Below are 23585 nucleotides of genomic sequence, written 5' to 3'. Positions count from 1 at the left end.
GGTCGAGCATAGTTCCTGATCTTGTGTCAAGCTCATTAAAAAATGAAACAAGGGTTATGAGGATAGTTCTTGATCTTGTGTCAACCTCATTAAAAAATGACACAAATCCCTTTCCAAATCGAGTCTTTTGATTACGATCTCGTAAACTACATGTCGAGTCTTTCATCGATCTCGAGAGTGAACCTTCATTCCATCCACTTTTTTGAATGCAATGAAGCTTGGGGGGCATGTACCTCGATTTGCGTTATTATGCTGGGGGCATGCAAACTTATAACAATCATAGTTTTTCGTTTCAAGCTTGTGTAAACATGAAACCAAATCTAAGCAGAGTTCTCCATGGTTCAAGCTTGTGTAAAAATGAACCCATACCTGATTTACACCTCGTGATTTCCGTTGTTATCCGCTAAATTAAATTAGATGAGCCTTGGTTGTTTCATTCCGTTGCCACCATCTCTTTGGCCAATCATATGATTTCACTTGGTTGTTTTTCCTTTCCTGAGGAACCGCAACGATGAGTGGTTTTCTTAGCCAGCCTCTTGACCATTACATGTTTTGAGCAGTTCCACCATTGCCGGAACCAGTTGCTACCCTTTATACCACTCGTTCCTCTAGGACGAGTCTCCTTTAAGCTCTTTTCTGACTCGTAAAAGATGAAAATATTGCCGAGTATTTTTCCCTTTTTGACTCGTTAAAGAGAATAAAAATGGAGGTCTGCTTTCAGCTCTTTTCTGACCGTTTAAAAACGAAAAGATCGCCGAGTTACCCCTCTTGACTCGTTAAACGTAAATAAGAGGCGGTCGCCTTTAAACTCTTTTTCGACCTTGTAAAAACAAAAAGATCGTTGGACCTTTTTCGTTTCAGGTTCGTTAATGGTTACGAAATGACGTGATGTGGATCGTTTTTTTACTTTTTCAGGTCGATGTCACTATATATGAAAAGTACTCCTCGATCGTCAAGGTTGGGCGGTTCTTTCGAGCATTGTTTTATACTTTTTCGAGCTCGGGAGACACAACTTTACGAAAAAGGACCCCCCTGGAGTTTGCTTTTCTGCTGTCTTTTCAGACTCTCTAAATAGGAAAAGACGCCGAGTTCTTCCTTTGTCGGACTCATTAAAACTTAATGACATCGGATTCTTACAATCATATGCCATACCTCACATAATTCTGATTCACCACAACATCTTTCCTCTGTCTCGTGTCAATGATGTGGGAAACACTATGGCCCACCTTTGATCAAGGTCACTTCCTGTCGACTTCAACTCATTATCCAGGAAGCTGATCTAGAGACTCCCTTCGGTGCCTTGGAGCCTGCATGCCTCAATGGCAGGTTCTTCATGTTCGACCAGAGGTTTTCATCATTGGCCTCCGATCGAATGATTATACGGGTGTTCGACGCTAGCTCATTGATTCACACGCCGTAGATTGTAGCTATATTACCTTGAGGACCATTATCATTATTGGTGGTACCTCTCGCGTCTGTTAACAGTTTTCATCATTAACTGGTAATCAGACGATGTTCATGCATGTTCGACTTCAACTCATGTATTCGCATGCTTGAACTTGTACTCTGTTCGGGTCAAGATGGAGCGCAAGACCCTGGATTTTGTCTATTGGGATCCAGGCTGCGATTTGTGGCTTATTATGATCATTACATGACTCATTTCACTGGATGGCTGCGACCATGCCTGAGTCTATTTATCAATCCTCTCTAGATGGCTGTGTCCATGCCTTGGATCTAGATTCTTATGTACTCTATTATGGATGGCTGCGCCCATACCACACATATATCATGTACTTGAGATATCAGTTGTACTTCTTTACGCAGGTTCTCCGGCGGCCGTGTTTTCAGTCATGAATGTTCTTGTAAAGCAATTCACCCCTCTCTCTCTCGGGTCTCATGCTTTAGGGGGCATATGTTACACAGCAATTTGTCACCGTTTGTCACCGTCCCTGTTACCCCTCTCCTACACACTGGAGGACTCATTCTGGGACCTGTGAGAAGTGACATGACCTAAAACCATTTGCATCATATTCCTCTAAGTATGAGCTTCATTTGCCTTGAAGACATCTCCTACAAAATCTCCATGAAAACAACTCTTTTTGCATTAGCGCGGGTCCTCAGTTCACTGCCCGCGTCAATCAGTGAAATCCTCTAAAAAGGGCGCGCTATTGGCGCTCTGTCTTAGAGTCACACTCACGCCAACCGAATTGAGTAAAGTTTTCAACCAACAATCTCCTGAAGGTTCTCTTCAACCCATTCACCAACTGAATCGATGTTGAGCTAGGAGGGTTTGGCTTCGAATCTCCATAGAAGGGAAAGTGGTTTGCCACCTTTCATGGAAGTTTCCAAGTGATAAAGCCAATCCCATGAATAATGTGGTTGATCCTATCTCTTTCTTCTCTATCTATAAAAGCTTGCCTTTATGCCTTGAGCAAGCTAGTTAGAGTTATAGTAGTTCTGGTCCCAGCATAGTGATAGAGAGTTTGAATCTGCAAGAGCCTTCTTGGCACCCATAAGGCCAAATCTAAGTAAGGAGATTCTTGTCACCCAAAGAGAGAGAGGCTTGTTCCTCATCCCAACAAGCTTTGCAAGACTTGTGTAGCTGACTACCCAGCCAAAGGAGGATTTGACGTCAGAACAATGGTTTTATTCTTCTTTGTTACTTATTAATAATAGATGACTATCATTATGGTTCCACTCTCATTGTCCTATGTTTGATGTTGAGTTATATCTTTTCTGACTGATATATAATTGCATCTACTAGATTTTATGCTTGTTTTCATTTTGTTCTTTGCATGTGCAGGTGTCCAATCACGGAGATCGTGGGGATCGTGACCGGCCAAGGCAAAGGAACAAGTGCGATATCTCTTCTATGAACACTAGCATTGGAATCCAAGTAGGTTCTCACCATCCACTCCTTATTTGCAATTAGGAACTTGCGTGATAGCATTGTGTGATTGTTGCTAGACCCAGTCTGGGCTAGTAGGGATCGTCTCTGTCTGCGGAGAGGATTTACCTCCACAACACATTGGACAGAAAATGCCAAGAAATCCAAAGAGAGGTGGATGAGTTCCAGACAAAGATTATGGCATTACATAGCAGAGGGCTACCAAGTTTATTAACCAGTGCTGGAAGACTGCTGTCACATGACCTTTATGCCAACAGAGTGAATAATTTTGCTGCCAACCAAATCATAGCTTCCTCAAGTACTTCAGAAGATACAGGGCCTCCATCAGTACAGAGTGTCTTCGATAAATTGGAAAATCTATTCTACATTGCACATGAGATAAACCACCTGTTCGAATTCCAGCCCACTTTCCATAGATGCATAGAAGCTAAGGAAACACTGATAAAGATACTAAGGCATCAGCTACCTGCAGAGGATTGGTGGAACATGATGATAGAGAGATTGCTCAGGTGATTTTGTTTATTAATTCTTTTTTGATCAAGCTACAGTTCAGCATATACAGATGGCACGATACACTTGGCAAAGGTAAATCCGCATAAAGCAAAATTGAAATGATAACCACAGCTCATCAAATGCTAAGAAGCCAGGCACACAGGATGAAGACCCAGACAGCAACAGGCAACGTACCAGCAGCAGGCCCAAAAATGCAAATTTAATGCGCAGCAGACAGGCGACTTATTCAGCCCAGAAAGTCAATTTTTTTCTGACAAAATAGACAACTAGCAAGCCAGCATTAACTACAGTGTTTAATGCTTCATTTACTCCTTGACAAGAGTTGGCGATATAATTTATTTCTTGAAGAGTCATCACCTAGATATTTTGTATCTTGTTTTTGTATATATACCTCCCCATAGAACGTATTTGGGGTTGTTTGGTTGATAATCCTCATTCAAGACTTGCGTTGTATATTTTTGAGAGCTCTATAATCAAAGACTACTAGAATGCTTTGGATGAAGAACTAACTGTTGTGTTATTTAATGGCCAAAGAGTGACTGTGGAATTCCTGTGCTACTACATGGCTCAATAAGTGTTTTCCTGCCTCTGTTTACAGTTTTCATATGTTTATGCCACAATTGGGTTACCATCTAAATAGCAAGAAAGAAGAATAGCTTAGGTTTTGCTTGACTTCACCCTATGCTCAGTTCTTGTTATTTCTATATGTTTTTTTCAAAAATGGTTATGAATATGCATACTTAAATGATCATGTTTACCCTGTTTCTTTCACATATGACTGTTATTTAGGAATTCTTCACTGCTCCTAGACAAACTTTCATTCACCTTCCCTCTCTATTAGCTAATGAAAGATTCTTAGTTGCCTTTCATCTCTGACCTTCATTCCATCTTTATTCCATCTTGATATTGTTCTATGTGTACTATCCTGCTCTATATTCCTCTTGTGACCAAGAAAACACAACAGCAAGCCCTAATCCATGACTCCATGCCCAATGGTTTGAACTTCTCACTCTATGCATCCCAACTCTGCTTGAAAACATCATCCCTCCCACCAAAATCAAAACAAAACCCATGTACACCATAAATAGCCTAAAATCAACCCAAAACAAAGCTAAATTTCAAAGAGAGAGCCCTCTCTGGCTGTAGGTAGGCTAGGACCTGCAACCCAAATATTGGTTTGTGCTTACCTCGGCCGTATCCCTTAAGGAGCCAAGGGACAACCTGAGTGATAACAAAATGGACGACCCATGGTATGGTGATATCCTCCTCTTTTTACGATCTTATAAGTTCAAACCCTAGCTTACTCATGATGATCAAAGAATCATATGCCAGCAGGACCCCCACTACCTCCTATTGGGGGATGCCCTCTATCAACGAGGCATAAAAACCATCCTATGTCAATGCCTCGATCACCAACAAGCTAAGCAAGCCTTAAATGAATGCCATAGTGGGGCTTCTGGCTGCCACCTCTCATGTATGGTAACTGCCGAAAAAATCCTTCGCACTAGTTATTTTGGTCCCACCGTCTTCCATAATTTCATAAAAGCAGTCAAACAATGTGAGCAATGTCAATGATACACTCATAAGGCATGAGCACCACCTGCTCCCTTAAATCGAGTCATAGTGGTTGGCCCCTTTTGTATGTGGAGCATCAACTTCATGACCTATAACCCCCTATCATATAGAGTTACACATGAAAATGACCTCCTGATCAACTCATAGGAGAAGGGCAAGATGATTGAAAGATTAACCAAGTTGACAAGCCTATTTTCCAACATAACACTCTCTAGGAACTAAAAAGATAATTTATAAATCTTCCTAGCCATGCATCAGGTTCATTAGTCCCTAGGGTAACTCTGTTTTTTACCTTGAGAGGTGCATTAGTCAACTTAAGTGAGTTTCTGGAGGTTAAAGGAGCAAGTTGACTGAATAATATCCCTATATTCACTCATATGTCAGCTCATAAACAACAGAAACATCCGGATTTGACCTGTTTGAAGAATTTATATTCCTAATGGAGTCTACAAATAGGGAAAGAGTTATAAAGCATGGAAACTTCTCTACTTTTTCCTAAAAGAACTCCTGAAGGATTTGAAAGGCTTATCCTCTCATGCTATATATTTGAGACTAGCGGCATTGTGAAGGAGGTCTAAAGTATTGAAAGGATTTCCTATTGACTATCGAAACTTGTATTAGACATTGGCTCTTCAAGAGGTTAAGGAGAGAGAAAGAGAGAGGAGATAGAGGAGTAAGAGAAGGCTGATACAACTAATGGTTGTAATCACTATTTCCTATCACTAATATAGACCTGAAGTTGTGTTTTCCACTCCATGGCATTGGTGTTGTGATTTATTTACATTTTTATGCAACTCTAATGATTATGAGTATCTTAGATGTATGCAGTTAGATATCCCTATGTATTATTGTATTGATTGTTGAAGTTTTATGTTGTGATATTACACCTCATCTTGTTTATGTGTAGGTATTGATGTTGGATCTAGCTGAGGGGTTTTCCACTCTACTACTTTGTGTTATCCAGCAACACCAAACCAAGACCTGAGGTAACAATCCTTCTTCTTACTTTGATTATCATTTCACTAATATGGATGTGTGCATGTATCTCTAGACAAGCTGCAACTAATCTGACTATTTTCCAAGGATCCTAAGAAGATCCTTGAGCATATGACCACCACCAAACACTTGTGCATTAATCCCTATAATAGAATTGGCAAATCCACTCGAGAAGTTCTCGGTTTTCTCCCAGAAAGTTCCTAGATATCTCTTTCTTCCAAGACTTCTTGTACTTTTTGATCCCCTTTCTAACCAATCAGGACTATAAAACACCCTTCTCTCAGTGCTCAGCCTTAGATCTGATCCCCACAACCTTGTTTTCAAGCCTATTGCTCACTAAATCACCCACTAGTGAAAACAATTCTTTATAAATAACTGTGGCCTTGCAAACAAAGCGTTAGTGCAGCCACTAACTCTCTGTGTCCAATATTCCAGTGTGTTATCCAACAACTTCTTGATCAACAGTCAGTTCTATGAACTCATGGGTTGGGAAAGTTTCTTGTAAACTGATCAGGGATCTACAACTGTGCATGTTTTATTGATATCTATCTCCTGAACAAGTTTTTCTTTTTAGGAAAATAACTTTACTACTAAAGTTTTTCATAAAAAGAAAATACATTTTTATTTTTTTTTACAGTTGTTCTGTTTAGTTGGTTAGATCTACATTTATTTATTTTTTTTAATTTTGTTCGAGAGCATTGTATTTCTATTAGTTTTGCTTATGTTTCACTGTATTGGATGCATGGTATATATTGATGTATAAATGACTCCTTTCTTATAGAAGAGAAGTGAAATATTAAAGCATTGTTTCTGCATCATTTGAGTTAGAGTCCCACATAACATCATACGTTAACACCCCCACCGAAGACATTAACAAAGTATAATTAAAAATTTCATCGTAATAAAATCAATCAAAAAATCGTTTTTGAGTAAACACATATTAGTTTAGGATAGGATCTTGGGTTAGGCAGTTGTGAGTTAACTGCCCAAGATCATACACCAAAACTAGTGTCATTAACGAGGGAAATCCTTCTGCACGCATACTATCCAAGACCACTACAGTCAAAGTTGAGATAAACACGATAAAACATCAAACTAAAACGAAGGTAGCCAACCTTCACTTACATATCCTTTGGGTATTTTGTGTATCGGGGATCCCTTCAGGGATATCAGAGCTGAGTCGTGCACTCAGGTATTCTACCCACACAACATACTATTTATGACCATGTCCGCCTGGGTAGTGTTTGTGATTCGAGGTAACCATGGTGGCCATAATTTTTATGGACAAACACAAGGTCACTAGGGCAAGCTAACCTGGTATCTAAAGATATGAACCTACTCTGTCTTCAGTTTTTGGGAGGGTGCTCATCTTCATGAGAATACTTGGCCCCTTAATCTGATGTTTGGGTGAAGCTCAAGAGTAATCATAACTGTACATTTGGCCAACTCTCTCTTTTATCCATTATGATACTGGGTTTCACCTCTATTAAATGGTGGTTAACAGACAGGGTCATACCCTCTACTTGTTGTTTGACTTATTTAGAGTATTTTTTATTTTTAGGTGTTAATTATTATCACCGAGACTTTAATACATATCACTGTAAAATCTATTGATAAAATTTATCGGTCACCGTGGCTACATACAACCCTCTTCATCAATCTATATGGCTACAAGGTCTTCCCCCACTAACTATGGAGGATCCGCCAAGCCTGAGTGAGATGGATTACCCATATCTAGGTAATCAGTCTCCAAGATCTCACACTGAATCAGTTTGGTCATCCCACAACTAAATTTTACTTGAAGATTTATTTACTGAATGTTTCATTCCTCCTTATAATCCTCTAATCATGAATCTGTTGGGACCGCTATTGATTCCAGTTGCACCTATACCTCCTATGTCTTCTGCTGAACCTCTACTGACCATCCCATCGATGACTAATGGGTTATGGGATTTTGTCGACATGTTTGGTCCACCTCCACTTCCCTAGTCGACAGTCAATACCACACCACTGATGGAAAACCATCTATCCCAACAATTCCTAGTCCAAGCACCATAGTTACACCCAACACAAGTGGAACCCAATACATACCACTTTCCACCCCTTTTGTGTCAGCTCCTGGATCGTCCACAAGTGCTATATATTGTTTTCCTTATAGCATGGTTAGCATGGGTTCCTTCAGTAACCCTTTTGGTTGGAATCCATTGTTTAGTTCCAACCCCTAGGTTCAAATTCCTCAGGGCACTATTCCCAATATGAATATACTGGCCGGGAACATTACTACTCCCCCTCCATTTACAGGACAAAATGGATAGTGATTAATTGACATGAATCCTCCATATGTCAGTCAAGGGCCTATGGCTAATTACATCGCTAGAGAGCGAGATCACTCAACAAGGTCTCGCTCAATACATATGGGAACCCCACTCTCAACCTCAAATGATTCAAAGGGGAACTTCTTATCCTGGGGTAACTTATATCCCCCAGCCTGTATAATGTTGGGAAAAATATGATGGGAGGATTGTAAGGACCCTCAAGTCATTTGTCATCACCTTCGTCATAATCAGGGACATGAAATACTTTGCCTTTTTTTTCAATGCTTGACATCACTGATTTAAACAAACTTACTGATGACCCCATCTTTCACAACTTACTTTGGCCTCCAATCTCACACAAAATTCCCACAAAGATCTCGAATTTCGAAGGGAAACAAGGGGAGGATCTAGGTACACATATCACCACCTATCATTTATGGTGCATAACTCGATGGTGGATGATAGTATCTAGCTTCGACTCTTTCCCCACACCCTTACTAGAAATCTAGCCAAGTGGTACATTGAGTTACCACACACGTTAGTCAATACCTTTGGTGCTTTAGCGATGGAATTTTTAAAGAAATTTCAGGTACCCACCCACTATGAAATTGGGATGGAACTCCTTATTTATTTATGTGAGGACACTACCACCCACATCTACAATCACATCCATTAATGGAGATGTAGGTAGACGCTAGTCAAAGTGCCCCTCCCAGATGATCTATTAGCGGATTGGTTCTTCAAATATCTTCTCCCTCAAATCGCTTAGGATGTTTCCTTAGGTGGTGCGGTCACAAAAGTTCAATCCATTCATCATGCCCAACACCTAGATTTGATTTATTCACAGTTTGGCACATTATAGGATGTCATTCCCATTACCCCTAGAAGCTCAAATCCTCCAACAACTCAGCAACCTGGTGCACACGCTGATGGTATTATTAGTGCTACCTCCAGGGCTACTACTGCCGCGATCAATTTTGTGCAGTCTACACAAAAACTTGGTGGTAGGACTAAGAAGAACAAGAAAAATTATGCTCCTTCTGAAGAGAATTCAGCCAAGCACTCTGACCCAAAGATGAAAGTTGTTGTGCCCCTTGACAATGCAAAGGACAAGGTTTTCAAGTTCCCTTGCAAGATCTGTGCAGAAGACCATATGACACATTGTTGTCTACATCTCCATGAATGCATAGATCTCCTTGCTCAAAGGGACACTATCCAGATTGTTGTGGTCTTAAACAACCCTTTCCCTATTAAGCAACTATAACTTTTTATTGCGAATGAACCTCAACCCCCGCAAGGGCGCAATGGTGGTTCGCATCATCCTTGAGCTAGTGAAGGACCATCTACCATTTACACCTTTGAAATGGTCGATCTTCAAACTAAAGCCAAAAATTATGGAGCTCTAGTCATTAATGTTGATGAAGCCTCATCGACTCTCTCTATTTAACCTATGCTTGGATCTATTTCTTCATCTTTTCCTGATGATGAACCAAAATTATTGGTTCGAAACACATTGAGAAATGAATTTTGATGTGATTATTGCCAAAAAAATGTCTCAAAAATCAAAACCCACCACAGCCTAACAATCTTCATATGAAACGGTGGGTTTCTAATCTTATGAATCAACCCCCAAAAGGGGCACTTCGTTGCACAACACATAATACATCTGCATGTGCTACCCAAAACATAGTATTGTAGAATATTTTGTGCAAGCACCATTAGCTATGTCAGTGTTCGAAGTATTGCAAACTTGTCTAGGACAAATGAAAACTATTCTTTCGGTAATTGGTGGGGTCAACCCTCAGCTTTCCATGCTTGCAAATTTCGACATGGACAAATGCAAACCTCCCCTTGCACATGAACATCATTTTAGGAGAAAATATTTTTTAAAGGGCGAGTGGTACATAGAACTGTCATTGATGAATGCTCTTCAACCTGTGTCATGTCGGCTTCATGTTGGCTTCCCTTGGGTTCTACAACCCTCTGACCGTCGTCAAATTCCCTTAAATCTTTTGATGGCCACACTTTTATCCCAAATGGTTACCTTGCCAGGTATTCCATCAACTTGAGTAGGAAAATGGTAATGGTGGATATCAAAGTCATGGATAGAAAACTCAACTATAATTTGTTGTTTGGTTGTAGTTGGACTCATGCCATGACTGCCATTGTGTCTGCTATCTTTCGTGTCATCCTATTTCCATTAGATGGAAGGAAAGTCACAGTGGACCAACTGTCCTTTTTCACCCTAGATTACTCCTCCTTACCTAGCATCTTTGTACATTTAGTGGGTGGTATACCTCTCTTATGTCAGTATCAATACTGGTTTATTGAAGGGTTTTTCCCTAATGGGTTGTTTTCTTCTCCCACCATCTGCAATTCCACAGACAGTCTCTATGGTCTCATCTATTCATCATGAACCAACCAATCCTTGGATCCTCCCAACCCCTTTAAACGTTGACTCCTACAAAGAGAAAATGTCGCTGACACCATTCGAATTGGCCTACCAAGTCATTCAATCTTCATCTGAATCTCTGGTCACTTTGGTCATGACCAACGGTATCGCCTCCTATCCCATAACTTCTCACTATGACGATCTCCTCAATCAAGTCCTACCTTCAGAGGAAGTTATTCGAGAGATAATGTGTTTAGAGGAGTGACCTAGGGTGGATTCTCACCATCACATTTTGATATCTGATTCGGACGCGATGCCCATACAAATCTTACCCTTTGAAACACTTTAAATAATTCCCTCGAGTTACACAACCATCGAAACTTTGGATTCAGAAGCGAATATGGGAAATATTTTAAAGAAGTTGCTCATCAATACTTCAATAAATATAGGCATCGTGGAAAACATCCAGATTGGAGCTGATTGCACTCCTGAGGAAATTGCAAGCTTCACATTCTTTTTTAAGGAATTTCGTGATGTATTTGCTTGGTCTTATGAAAATTCCTGGCATAGATCCATCTATAATCAAGCATGAGATCAAGATTTATGACAATGCCGAGCTTTTCCACCAAATGCTTCGACCAGTACACCCCCACAAAACTACAACCATTAAGACTGAGGTGGAAAAGTTGTTATGTGTTGGTTTCGTCTACCCTTTTCCCTTAACAAAATGGGTTTCCAATCTGGTTCTTGTAGATAATAAAGAGGGTACCATCCACGTATGTGTCAGCTATCGAGAATTTTACATTATGTGTCCAAAACATAATTATTCCACGCCATTCATCGACCAAATCATTAACGATTACGTGTGTTGTGAATCCTTCTCATTTATGGATGGTTTCTCAAGCTATAACCAGATCTCCATAAAACTCATGGACCAACACAAAACCACTTTCATTTTCCCTTGGGGAATGTTTGCATATCAAAAAATCCCATTCGGTTTAAAGAATGTTGGAGAAAAATTTAAACGAGCCATGGACTACTCATTCCATGATATAAGACATGTCAATGAGGCTTACTCGGATGACCTTCCAACCCATTCCAAGAAGTGAACTCAACACCTAGTTCATTTACGAGCAATTTTCTTAGGTGCATGTTCTATCGTACATCTGAATCCACACAAATGCATTTTCTTTGTCAAGTCTGGGCACCTATTTGGTTTCATTGTCTCCAAGTATAGGATTAGGGTTGATCCTGATAAGGTTAAGAAAATTACTCAATTGCCCAAACCACAATCCATTTTGCATCTCCAATGTTTGCAATGGAGAGAAAAATTCTTATGACAATTCATCGTAAATTATATCGAATTGACGAAAGGCTTTATGTGCCTACTAAAGAAGGGAGTGTAATACTTGTGGGATGATCAAGCCCAACGATCAATTGATGCCTTAAAATAGGGACTTACATCAGCCCCATTGCTTAGTTCTTCCAACTATGGGCGTGACTTTATCCTCTATCTAGAAGACTCACCATCCTCTATTGGAATGGTGTTCTTCCAAACTCACAATGATCTGAGTGAGCATGTTATCTATTATCTATAGAAAGGCCTGGCTAGGCCTGAACTCAGATATTCACATGTGGAAAATTTTTCCTTGGCAATCGTCTTTGCTTTCAATTGATTCTGACATTATATACTACTGTGACAGACTACGTTCATCGCTTTGGAGAACCCCATGAGACACATTTTGTCTCCTCAAGTCATTGAAGGAAAATTTTTCAAATGGATAGTTATCCTCGAGAAATTTGATTTGGTTTTCACCACTACCAAGGTGAAAAAGTCCTTCATCTTGCAGAACTATTGTTGGATCTTCCCATTTTCGATCCAAATGAGATAGCCCACAATCCTCTCCTAGATGAATCTATCTATATGATTGAATCTACTGAACCTTGGTATGGTTACATTCTCTTCTACCTCCAAGCATAATGTTTTTGACCTAGACTATTATCAAGTGACTGTCATCGCATCTGCCACCAAGCTCGACACTATTTAGTATTGAATGATACTTTATGTCATCGTGGTGTTGATACAATTTTTTGATGTTGCCTCACTCATGAAGAGGAGGAACACGTTTTAAATGACTTCCATGCTGGGGCATGTGGTGGCCATCTTTCTGGCATATCGACTGCCCATAAAATTTTACATGCAGGATACTACTAGCCAACCTTGTTCAAAGATTTTATCAAGGTAATCCAGCAGTGTCACCCTTGTCAAGTATTACCAAGAAAATTTTCTCTCCTTTGGCCCCCCTATGCCTGGTTATCTCTGTCATCCCCTTTTCCAAATGGGGTATTGAATTCTTCACATGCAACCCCAATTCCTTTGATGGACACAACTACGTTATTGTAGTTCTAGATTACTTTGTGAAATGGGCTGAAGCCACTCCCACATTTTGTGCCAATGGAGAAACCACGACATTAATCCCATTTAATCAAGTTATCTATAGTTTTGGTGTACCCTGCATGATTGTTACAAGCCATGGGTCCAATTTTTAGAGTCACATGATGTCTGACTTAACTTCGTTGCTTAGTTTTCACCAGGACCAATCATCCTCCTCCTACCCCCAAGCTAATTGCCAAGTAGAAGCTACTAATGGTGTTAAAAACCATGATCCGAAGGTTAGTAGTTAATCACAAAACCCACTGGCATCACATCTTATATCCTACGTTGTGGGCATATATAAATTCAGTCAAAATTGCTATAGGATTTACACCATTTCAACTCGCTTATGGCATAGAAGTGGTACTACCTATCGAGTACCAGATTCCTTCCCTAAAACTTGTTGATGAACTCTTGATTGACACCACTGCCAAAGAAGAGTGCTTTCTATACCTCAATCAATTGGATGAAACCCCTCATGATGTTGAATTGGCACTCAAAGCCCACCACCATCGGGTCAAAGCCCTGTACGACAAAAAGATCAAGCCTCATTATTACCAAGAAGGTGATCATGTTTTTCTCTATGATAAAAAACATGACCTCTTGGGGGTTGGAATGCTTCAACCCTTATGGATTGGTCCATATGTTTTCACGAAGGCTGTCTCAAAAGGGGCATCTGAACTCCACAAATGTGAAGGAATACCAGTCGCGGAGCCTCGAAAAGGGCTTTATCTGAAAAAGTATTATGCCTAGTACTGCACTAGGCATATGCTTTGTAATTATATGTATTTATAAGTTTTGCTTCTTTTTGATGTGACAAGATTTTTTGGCATTTTTTGAGAATTTTTCTCATACATCTTTCTCGTCATGCAGATATCCTCATTACTATTACCATATGTAGGATACATGGATAGTTCTAGTTGTAACACGTAGCACATTACATTAAATGCTTGGGTCATTTACACACATGAGTCATATACTTTGTTCCAGGGAAGTCTTTCTTGGTACTGCCACCAACATAATTATTGAGTATATGTCTATAATTTCACTTCTCATTGAAGCGTCATCTCGGGAAATCTCCAACCTAGCGGGTAGGTTAGACTCTTAGTGTGTCGTTATGCAATTGAAAAATCATTATCACATTCACAATCCAATATTGTTACGTCAATATTTAAGGGTATGACTCTTGGAACGTCGATTTGAGTTTATTACATATGAACACATTCCTCGAGAATTTAATACAGTTGTTGATTCATTGGAAGACTATGTATTAGAATGGAATTTGTCTCATTTATTATAGATACATGTATGGAAGTAAATTTCCACTATTAAAAATTTACAAAAACATTAAAAATTGTATAAATCATAAAAAAATGACAAAATCTCTCTCTCTCTCTCTCTCTCTCTCTCTCTCTCTCTCTCTATATATATATATATATATATATATATATCGAATCTAGTATTTTACATCAGAAAATTCCCAAAACTTGGGTGTTTTAAGTACAAAATGGCTACTAAGCCTCGCTATAAACACCCTATGGCTATACCATGTGTCTACTAAAAGAGCCTACTTCTCATGAAAAGTCAAAAAAACTATAGCCATCCTCTGAAGAGGAACCAGAAACTACTCAGGCACACCGACGGTGTGTTGCTACATATGGGCAGGAATCTCCCTCATGGGAAGTGGAGGAACACCCATGCTCAGGCCTTCAAGGTACCTCAGAACCTTGTAGAGACTCTATGCCTCATCCCCATCTTTGGAAACTACTGCTCCCATGCCAACTCCAGGTAGCCTGTCCCCTCACCTCATTTGGTGGGGTATGGCTGCAAGTCGTACTAGTGCCACATCAATGTCAAGCAAAAGCTTCATGTCAGTACTTGCTCAACCATAACACGAAAAAAATTCCATAAATATTCAAAATTTAAAATTTACTTTAAGTTACTCTCAAAACATTCTTACCTTGAGGCCCAAAATGTGTACCGGGTTTCAATATCAAGTCTAGATCTTCAGTAAATTCCATGCCTTCATGGGCATAGTCATCAGTCATTAAGATCTGACTGCTGAGCCACTCAGAGAAGTATTCCTTGAAGAAATGTCAAATCAATCCCCCTCCAATGTGACGATCGAGAGATGCCCATTGCCCTTGCCTGGGCTCCCTCAGATCAAGCAGACCCACACTCATCCATGGTCTCTTGACGGGCACCCTCTCAAGTAGAAAGGGCATGATGAGAGTACCATACCCAAAAGTAATTTGGGTATGAGTCTTCCATGTTGTCAACTCCACCTTCAACTGACAAAGAATTTCCTCACACTAGTTAAATATCGGAGGTTGGACACAATCAATAGCGAGAAATAGTTGGGCCTTCATGGCAACATGAGGACTATTGGAACCCTCTAATGGTGCGATCATCCACAATATGGCCCTTATGGACCTATACTTGATCCACTCGATGGGGAACCTATTTCTCACTAGTCCACACTCAGGTATGCAATAGGTCTGGATCAATTCTAGGGTGGACGGTGGATCTGTCCTGCCCCCGTTCAAGTTTGCTGATGCAACTGTACACGCCAAACCAGTTAGAAAATATATACCATCTCTATAAATTTAGAGCTCATGAATCCTAATCCAGAACACCCCTTAGTGTTCATCCCAACGTTGAATTATCCAGCTTAGGAGTTATTCTTGACCTTTCATCACGTCAAGCCTTACATATTTCATTAAGTCACATCTATGCAGTGCAAGTATGCATTCTTGATCATTCCATATTTGTAGTTACTGGCGATCATGAGCTCGTTCTCTCCTTAAATTCATGATGATGGATCAAAACCTACACAAATCAACCAAAAAATTTGTAAAAATGATGAAGAAATGCTTGCTAAATCACTTGTTGGAGTTAGTGTGTTCATCTACACTAACTTGCCCCCTTAGGGCATACAGGGCCCACTAACATCCTCCTCTAGGTTGTGAAGAGAGTTTAACACCCCTTTAGACCTAGAGGGGAGCATTAATTGCATTTAATGAGATAGGGATTCCCCAAAAGCCAAAAATATACCCCTAATTCATTTGATAAAGGTTAAGAAATGCAGTATAAGGGTTTTTCCATCTACCTAGAAAAAAAGGCAAGTTGAATGGTCGCCTGGATTTCTTGCAATCGTCTGGGGAGGATTTGCTCCTCTTTCGCTCTAGAACACTCTCACAACACTCAAATGATGAAAATTGTGAAAATGGAACCTCAAAAATCTTCCTTATAGTCACTCTAGAGGTATGAATCATCTTAATTAAGTCATTGAAATAGAAGTAGTTCATTTCCTGTGCTATTTATCATGCACCATGTCAACATATTTTCAATATTACTCATGCTTTGAGGAAGAGACTTTCACGGATGAATTGCATAAATGACCATGTTTGATTCACTATGGGCGCTTTCTTTTATGGGATCTTTTCTTACTCTTAAACTAAAAAATCCATGAGTTTTCTTCATCGGGCTCATAAAACTCCTATGACGACGATATGAGTGGTTTATTTTTTGGGACTCTTTCTCGCTCTTAAATTGAAAAATCCTTAACTTTTTCCCTACTTCGAGCTCGTTAAATATACGAAGAAGTAATGGGCCATTATTTCATCTCTTTTTCCTCACTCATTAAAATGAAAAAGATACCTCTAGTTTTCTTCATTTCACTCATTAAAATTTGATGATGATAAATTGAGTTTATCACCACGTGACTCATTAAAATTTCACGATGAATATTTAGTTTTCTCCATCCCCTCGTACTCATAACAAAATGAGGCAAAAGTCTTTGATTGTAGTTTTATCACTTTATCCAGACTCAGTAGACTAACTTAGGGAAAAGGAACCCTTTTGGGTATACTAATAAACCATTTTTGCACCTGGTTAAAATCTATAACAAAGGGACCACCCTGGAGTCACTCTATACGATCTTTTCAGACTCTCTAAAAATGAAAAGACCATTGATTTTACCCTTCTGGACTCATTAAATTAATCTGACGGGGAAAATGGACAATGAAACTACTGTATGTCAATATTTTTGAAAGAATTTTTTGGAAGTAGTCACTCCCTTGAACATGGCACTCCCTTAGCAAAACCTTCTTTGTGACGAACTCTCAAGATGAACCTTACCATCCTATAAGTTTAGCCTATATACCCTGATGCTCTTGCATCTCTGTATCCTAACACTCTTTGGTACTCATGAGTCTAGTGCTGCATGGTTAAACCCTTTGTTTCGTGTCTTCTTTTGTTCAAGGGAAACCCTTTATCTTTTCTTTCCTCCATCAAACCATCAAACATATTCTTCCATCATGCCCTCTGTCTATTTGACTCAATTCTCAAACTCTTCTTCAAAAAACAATCATTCTTGTCCTATTTCATGTCGATTGATGTAGGCCATGTCAGTGCCTATCAGTCATGTCAGTCACTGGTGATCAAATGTGCTCTTACATAGTTATTTTTAGGGTTTCAGGAAAAAAAAAATTAGTTTCAAAGAGTTTTTCAATAAAAATTTGGTCACTGCTTAACAAGGTCAGTCTCTACTATTCCTTTCCGTCTCATGGTCAAAGAACACTATCTTGGTCAAGTCAAATCATTGTTACAAGAGTCCCATAGTCACTATGTTCATAATTCACCTAATAAGCCTATGTTAGGTCACCACTAGGTCAATAGCTTAAATTTCTAAAAGTTGGTATTTTTACCATTTAAATTCATTTTATAAGGAATAGTAGAGATCAATTTGGTAATCAAGGTTTTTTAAATCATTCTTTTTATTTAATTTTCTTAAATGAAATACCATTATAAATATCATGAAGCTCCAAAATGTCAAGTCGAAGTTATAATTGTTATGGTGGGTCTACTAACATTTGCGAAAGGAAAATTTGATTTTCTCAAGTTATAAAGGGTCTTCACTCACTCTTATTCACTCTCCATTTTCCTATTTCACTTTCCAACACTCCATCTCATCCAATCAAGGTGTGTTTTTCATTCAAGAAGAGTTTTTTGGATCCATAACTTGAGTTCTCAAACTGGTACTATGTAAATAACTATGTTTTGTTACACATATACCAGGTAGCTCCTCTATCATATCTCTAAGGTTGTGAGCTCTTTGAAGTGGATTCCTCCATCATTTTAACATTTTTTTACTTCTAAGATAGTTTTGTGGTCTATCTTAAGGTTCAATATTCTCTCATTTCTCTCAGCTATGCTTGTTATGTCTCATGCCTCCTTCCTAGGGTTTTTGAATGTAGTTAGCAGGGTGTTCTTCCTTTCATGTCAAATGGTTGCTAAAACTTATATCCATTTTCTTCTACACCATAATTTATCTTAAATACACCCTTCTAAACACCTTCCATCAAACCCACTCCCAAAATACATCAATTCCACCTAAACCCTAGACAGATTGCACCCTCTAAACCACAAGATTGTGTTTTCATTATTTGAAACCTTCCACTCACCCAAATCCTCTAATTCAACTTTCCCTAACTTCATAAACTCTCTCACTATCCCCCCAAATTTTCTTAGAAATTTTCAATTCCCTTATTTCCCTAATTTCCCTAAACTCCCTCACAACTATTAAAAATCCACTATTTTCCCACAGTCAAAACCCTAATTTCAATCCTAAGAGCTAAGTGTTGACATTGAGTCTGAAACCTCTGAACAAAGGAAGCATAGGGTAGGAAGTGTCATCATACATGAACCTACCTCAACCCATGAGGTCTTATGATCTCCCTTCATTAGGAAATCATTTTAAGATGCAGGTTGCCTTACATTTTGCCAAAGAATTGAGGAATTGAAGTATCATGACCAGTTGATTAGTGCTTTTGCCAACAAACTTACAAAGGACAAAGTAACCATAGTAGGAGTCCAATTCATTGTTTCAAGGCAACTTATCTCCACAGCTATAGGGGTTCTAAACACTGGAGAAATTTGGTTCAAGAGGGAAGACCTTGACCGTCAAAATTACAAGAGGTACCTAAAGACACAATACAAGGCAGGTCCATCATATATTTTTCCATTCAGACATTTGTTAGAAAGGTACATCCCTCTCATGAAAATGATTGTGAAGTATTTCACATGTTAGGGCAGGGATTCAAGGCTATATAAGTACCATATGAAGCTTTTGATGCATTTCATGAGTGTGCAACAAATTAATTTTTCATATTACTTGTACAAAAGTCTAATTAAAATGGCAAAAAATGTACATCATCTCACGAAGAATCACTATACTAGTTTATGTCAGCACGTCTTAGTGAAAGTGCTAGTTCGACATCAGTTAGCATAAGAAAATATGCCTTGGGATAACTTTTCAAGTTCATTTCTTCCTCCATCTTCTTTAGTTAGGTCTAGTGATGAAACACCACCTTCAAGCTCACCAATGCAGCAGAAGGTTGCTTCTTCAAGTAGAACAACCAAGAGGAAAAACAGGGCATAAGTATCTCAGACATACTCCAGAGGTGATAGGCTTGTGTTTACTCAAAAGATTATTGAAAGGGAAAAGTCTACAATAGGTGAACAACGAGTTTCCTCACAACATGAGGAGTTCTCTCACCCAAATGTGTCAACTATGTAGAAAGGATATGAGGGAACAATTACAAATAGAATCATGAGGGATAAGGATACTCTGATCAAGATATGGGAAGGCAAGTTGATAGAGGAAAATGGTCTAATAGCATGCTTGCAAAAAGAGAATATGCAATTGATGATGTGAGCTCTGCAACTCAAACCCTCATGGCGGCAAGGTGGTGAAAAACCTAAGGAAGTCGTGAAGGAAGTGTGGAAAACCGACACAGACTAGTCCAGCAACAAATAACAGTGGCCAAAGCAACAAAGTCATGACAGAAAATGTCAAGAGGGGAGAGATCCCCTCCTACCGAGACACGGCGACAGGAGACGGACAAAGTAGCCAGGAGTCATAGGAATGGAAGAACACGAGCCCGGTGCTAGGAGCGGCCTGGCAATCAGGACGCAGAGGAAAGTGTCTGCCATGTACAACAGAGAAACCTAGATATGTGATCCCAGCAAACAAGCTGGAAAAGTACCGAAGTTACATGAGGGACCATGCCCTTATTTGCAAGTTTGTCAGAGTCTGGCCATCGGAAAGAGACCTCACCAAGTAGATACAGCAAAAATGGCAGCCTGAAGCCACATCAAGCTCAAGCTGGGAGTGAAAGGCTTCTTTACGGTAATCATCTTTAACTTGAAAGTAGAGAAAAGGTATTTGATAATGGACCGTATTTTTATAATAATGCTGGTCTGTTCATGCACTTCTGGGAAGATTGCTATAACCCTGACAAAGAAACCTTTCTGGCTGCTCCTATCTGGGTCCACTTATTTGGTCTCCCCATAGAATTCTGGGACCCGGATATCCTGGAAGGAATAGGCAACTCAATAGGAAGCTTTGTGAAAATAGCAAAAACTACAAAGAAAGGTAGATACACCTCGTATTCCAGGATCTATGTCTACATGAACCTAGCAAACCCCATCCCTGACACTATAGAGCTTGAATATCATGAAGAAATTTGGTAGAAGAACATAGACTATGAACACATCCCGTTTAGGTGTCGTAGGTGCCATACCCACGACCATCTAGCAAAGGAATTTCCAATAACCAGGGAGGAAGAAGAAAATAGAGGGCCCCAAAAAAAGAGAGAGAGCCAGACCAAGAGGAATTCCAAGAGGTGAGAAACAAAAGGAAATCCAACAAGGAACCCCCCAGAAAGATAGGAAAGGAAAACAACCCGATACAGTGAAACCAAACAGTTTCACTATACTACAAGTAGAGGAGGAGGAGAAAGATCAGCTCATGGAAAATCAGGAGGATAAAGGCTCAGACTGTAGTGAAAACAGTGAAAGGAACCTAGCTAAAAGAAAAGCCCCGAGTGAGAGACCAAAGCAAGATAAGGAAGCAGATGAACAAACTGATCGGATGGAGATAGACCAGGAGTCCAGTAGGGAGGACCTAAGCCATGAAGAGGAAGTGTTGGAAAACTTTCTGCATGAATGGAAGAACCTAGATAAGAGGTTCATTCCCGAAGAACAAAAGAAGTTCTATACTGAAACCTTCCAACAATACAAAACCAAACTAGAAAAAGGCAAAGCCTCAACAGAATAAAACCAAGAGACTCAAAAGGAAAGCAGACTAGATAAAAATGGACAAAATAAAGGGGGGGAAAAGAGGAAGAAGAAACATTAAGGACTCCATACAACTCATGGGAGAAACATTAGTCAATAATGGAAAAGTAGTCCCGCTATCAGTGGTGTTCCAAACCCTCTCCAAATTTAACCAATTATTTTGACATCTTGGAATATCAAAGGCTTAAATAGCAAAGGGAAACAGAGACATCTGGCAGCACGACTCAAAAAAGACAAACCTCAGATTATGCTTCTCCAAGAAACCAAAATCCCAGGCCAGAAAATGGATGAAATTCTCAATAAAATAAAACCAAGATACGAACATGTCACTATAGACCTCAAAGGAAGCGCAGGAGGGATAGCTATTCTCTGGAACCCAGCTGAAGTCCTCGCCAACTAGTGGATAGGAATGCCAAGAATCCTCACTGGGAGATTCAGACTAATAGGACAAAGTGAATGGGTGGTAATCTCGGCTGTATATGGTCCCCACACCCGAGTAGATAGAGACTTGTTCCTCAATCAGCTGACTAAGCTTCGAAGTTTGCACCAGGAGCAGAGATGGATCCTGGTAGGAGACTTCAACTTAATCGCTTCTCGAGAAGAGAAAAAAGGTGGAATAAGTAGGGAAGAACCAGAAATGGAAAGATTCAAAGAAGTGCAGACAAAATTAAGAGTGGTTGACATCCCAACCATAAACGAGAAATTCACATGGAATAATAGAAGAGGCGGGTCTAAACAGATTGCTTCAAGACTGGACAGATTCCTCATCTCAGAGCACATAATCGGGCTGGATATCTTATATGAAGCCTGTATCCTACCCTCAATAGGGTCAGACCACTGGGCAATAAAGTTGGAAATAGCCTTAAATAATCAGAAAAAAAAGAGACCCTTCCGATTCGAGTCCTTTTGGCTTAGAGCCCCTGAATTCCTAGACAAAGTAAGTGGCTAGTGGCAGGACAGCAAAAGTGGAAAGAAGGGCCGCAGCAAAATGCACTCATTTCAGCTAAGGCTCAAAGAAAGTAAAAGCAAAATCAAAAAGTGGAACAAGGAAGAATTTGGAAATATCCAACAGGAGCAGGGCAAACTCCAATCTAGAATGGAAAGAATCCAACAGAAAATCATCTTGGAAGGTCGAAGTCAGGATCTGGCAGAGGAGGATGGTAGAGTAATCACCCAATTAGAGGAAAGACGAAAACAGGAGGAAATCCCGTGGAAGAAGAAATCCCGAATCCAATGGCTCAAAGAAGGAGATAAAAACTCCAAATTCTTCCACAAAGCCATGATAAACCATCGCTAACACAATAGAATCTTCTCCTTGAAAGATAAGGAAGGAAACAGAGTGACTCAGCAGGATGAAATAGAACATCTCTTGGTGGAGCACTTCAAAGGTATTCTCTTCGAACCAAATATCAACAGAGCTGAGGAAATAGACAAAATCAGCCACCATATTCCCAAGAAAGTCTCTAGAGATCAAAACCTGGCCCTTCTCCAGGTAATCTCCAAGGATGAACTGGAGGAAACAATAAACAAAATGGCTAGAAATAAGGCCCCGGGGCCTGATGGATTCACCATCGAATTTTACCAAGCGACTTGGAGCTTGATGGGAAATGATCTTCTTGATCTTGTGGAGGAATCTAGGTGCTCTAAGCGCATGCACCAAGGTTTGAACGCCACCTTCCTGGCATTAATACCAAAGTCTGGTTGCTCAGATGAACTGCGGGGTTTCAGGCCCATCTCCCTATGTAACATTGTCTACAAAATCCTAGCAACTATCATGGTCAATAGGCTCAAGTAGATCCTGTTGGATCTCATTGCCCCGGAGCAAAACTGGCTTTGTCAAAGGAAGGCAGATCACAGATGGCATCATAGTCACCCAGGAAGTGATTCATTCCCCGAAAAGCTCTCGTGCCCCATGCATGCTTATCAAACTGGACCTGGCCAAGGCATTTGATCGTCTCAACTGGAACTATCTAGAAGGTATCCTAAAAGCCTATGGATTCAATCAAAGATGGATAAAATGGATCCTGTCTGTGGTTAGCTCTCCTGTCATGTCAATTCTCCTAAATGGCTCCCCCTCTGAAGCTTTCACTCCCTCCCCTGGGCTAAGGCAGGGAGACCCCTTGTCTCCTTTCCTCTTCATCCTAGCCGCAGAAGGCCTAGGCAGATTGGTTAAGGCTCAGGTTTCCAAGGACCAGATAAAAGGCCTCCAAATCTGCGGAGAAGACATTCCGATCTCCCACTAGCAATTTGTAGATGACGTGATGCTTTACGGTCAAGCCACTCTAAAGGAGGTCCAAAGAATTATCAAAT

This window comes from Pinus tabuliformis, chromosome 7 (genome assembly GCF_031772625.1).
Source record: "Pinus tabuliformis cultivar Carrire ecotype Pingquan chromosome 7, CPIR1, whole genome shotgun sequence".
Taxonomy (NCBI): Eukaryota; Viridiplantae; Streptophyta; class Pinopsida; order Pinales; family Pinaceae; genus Pinus; species Pinus tabuliformis.
This window is presented reverse-complemented; position numbering follows the sequence as displayed.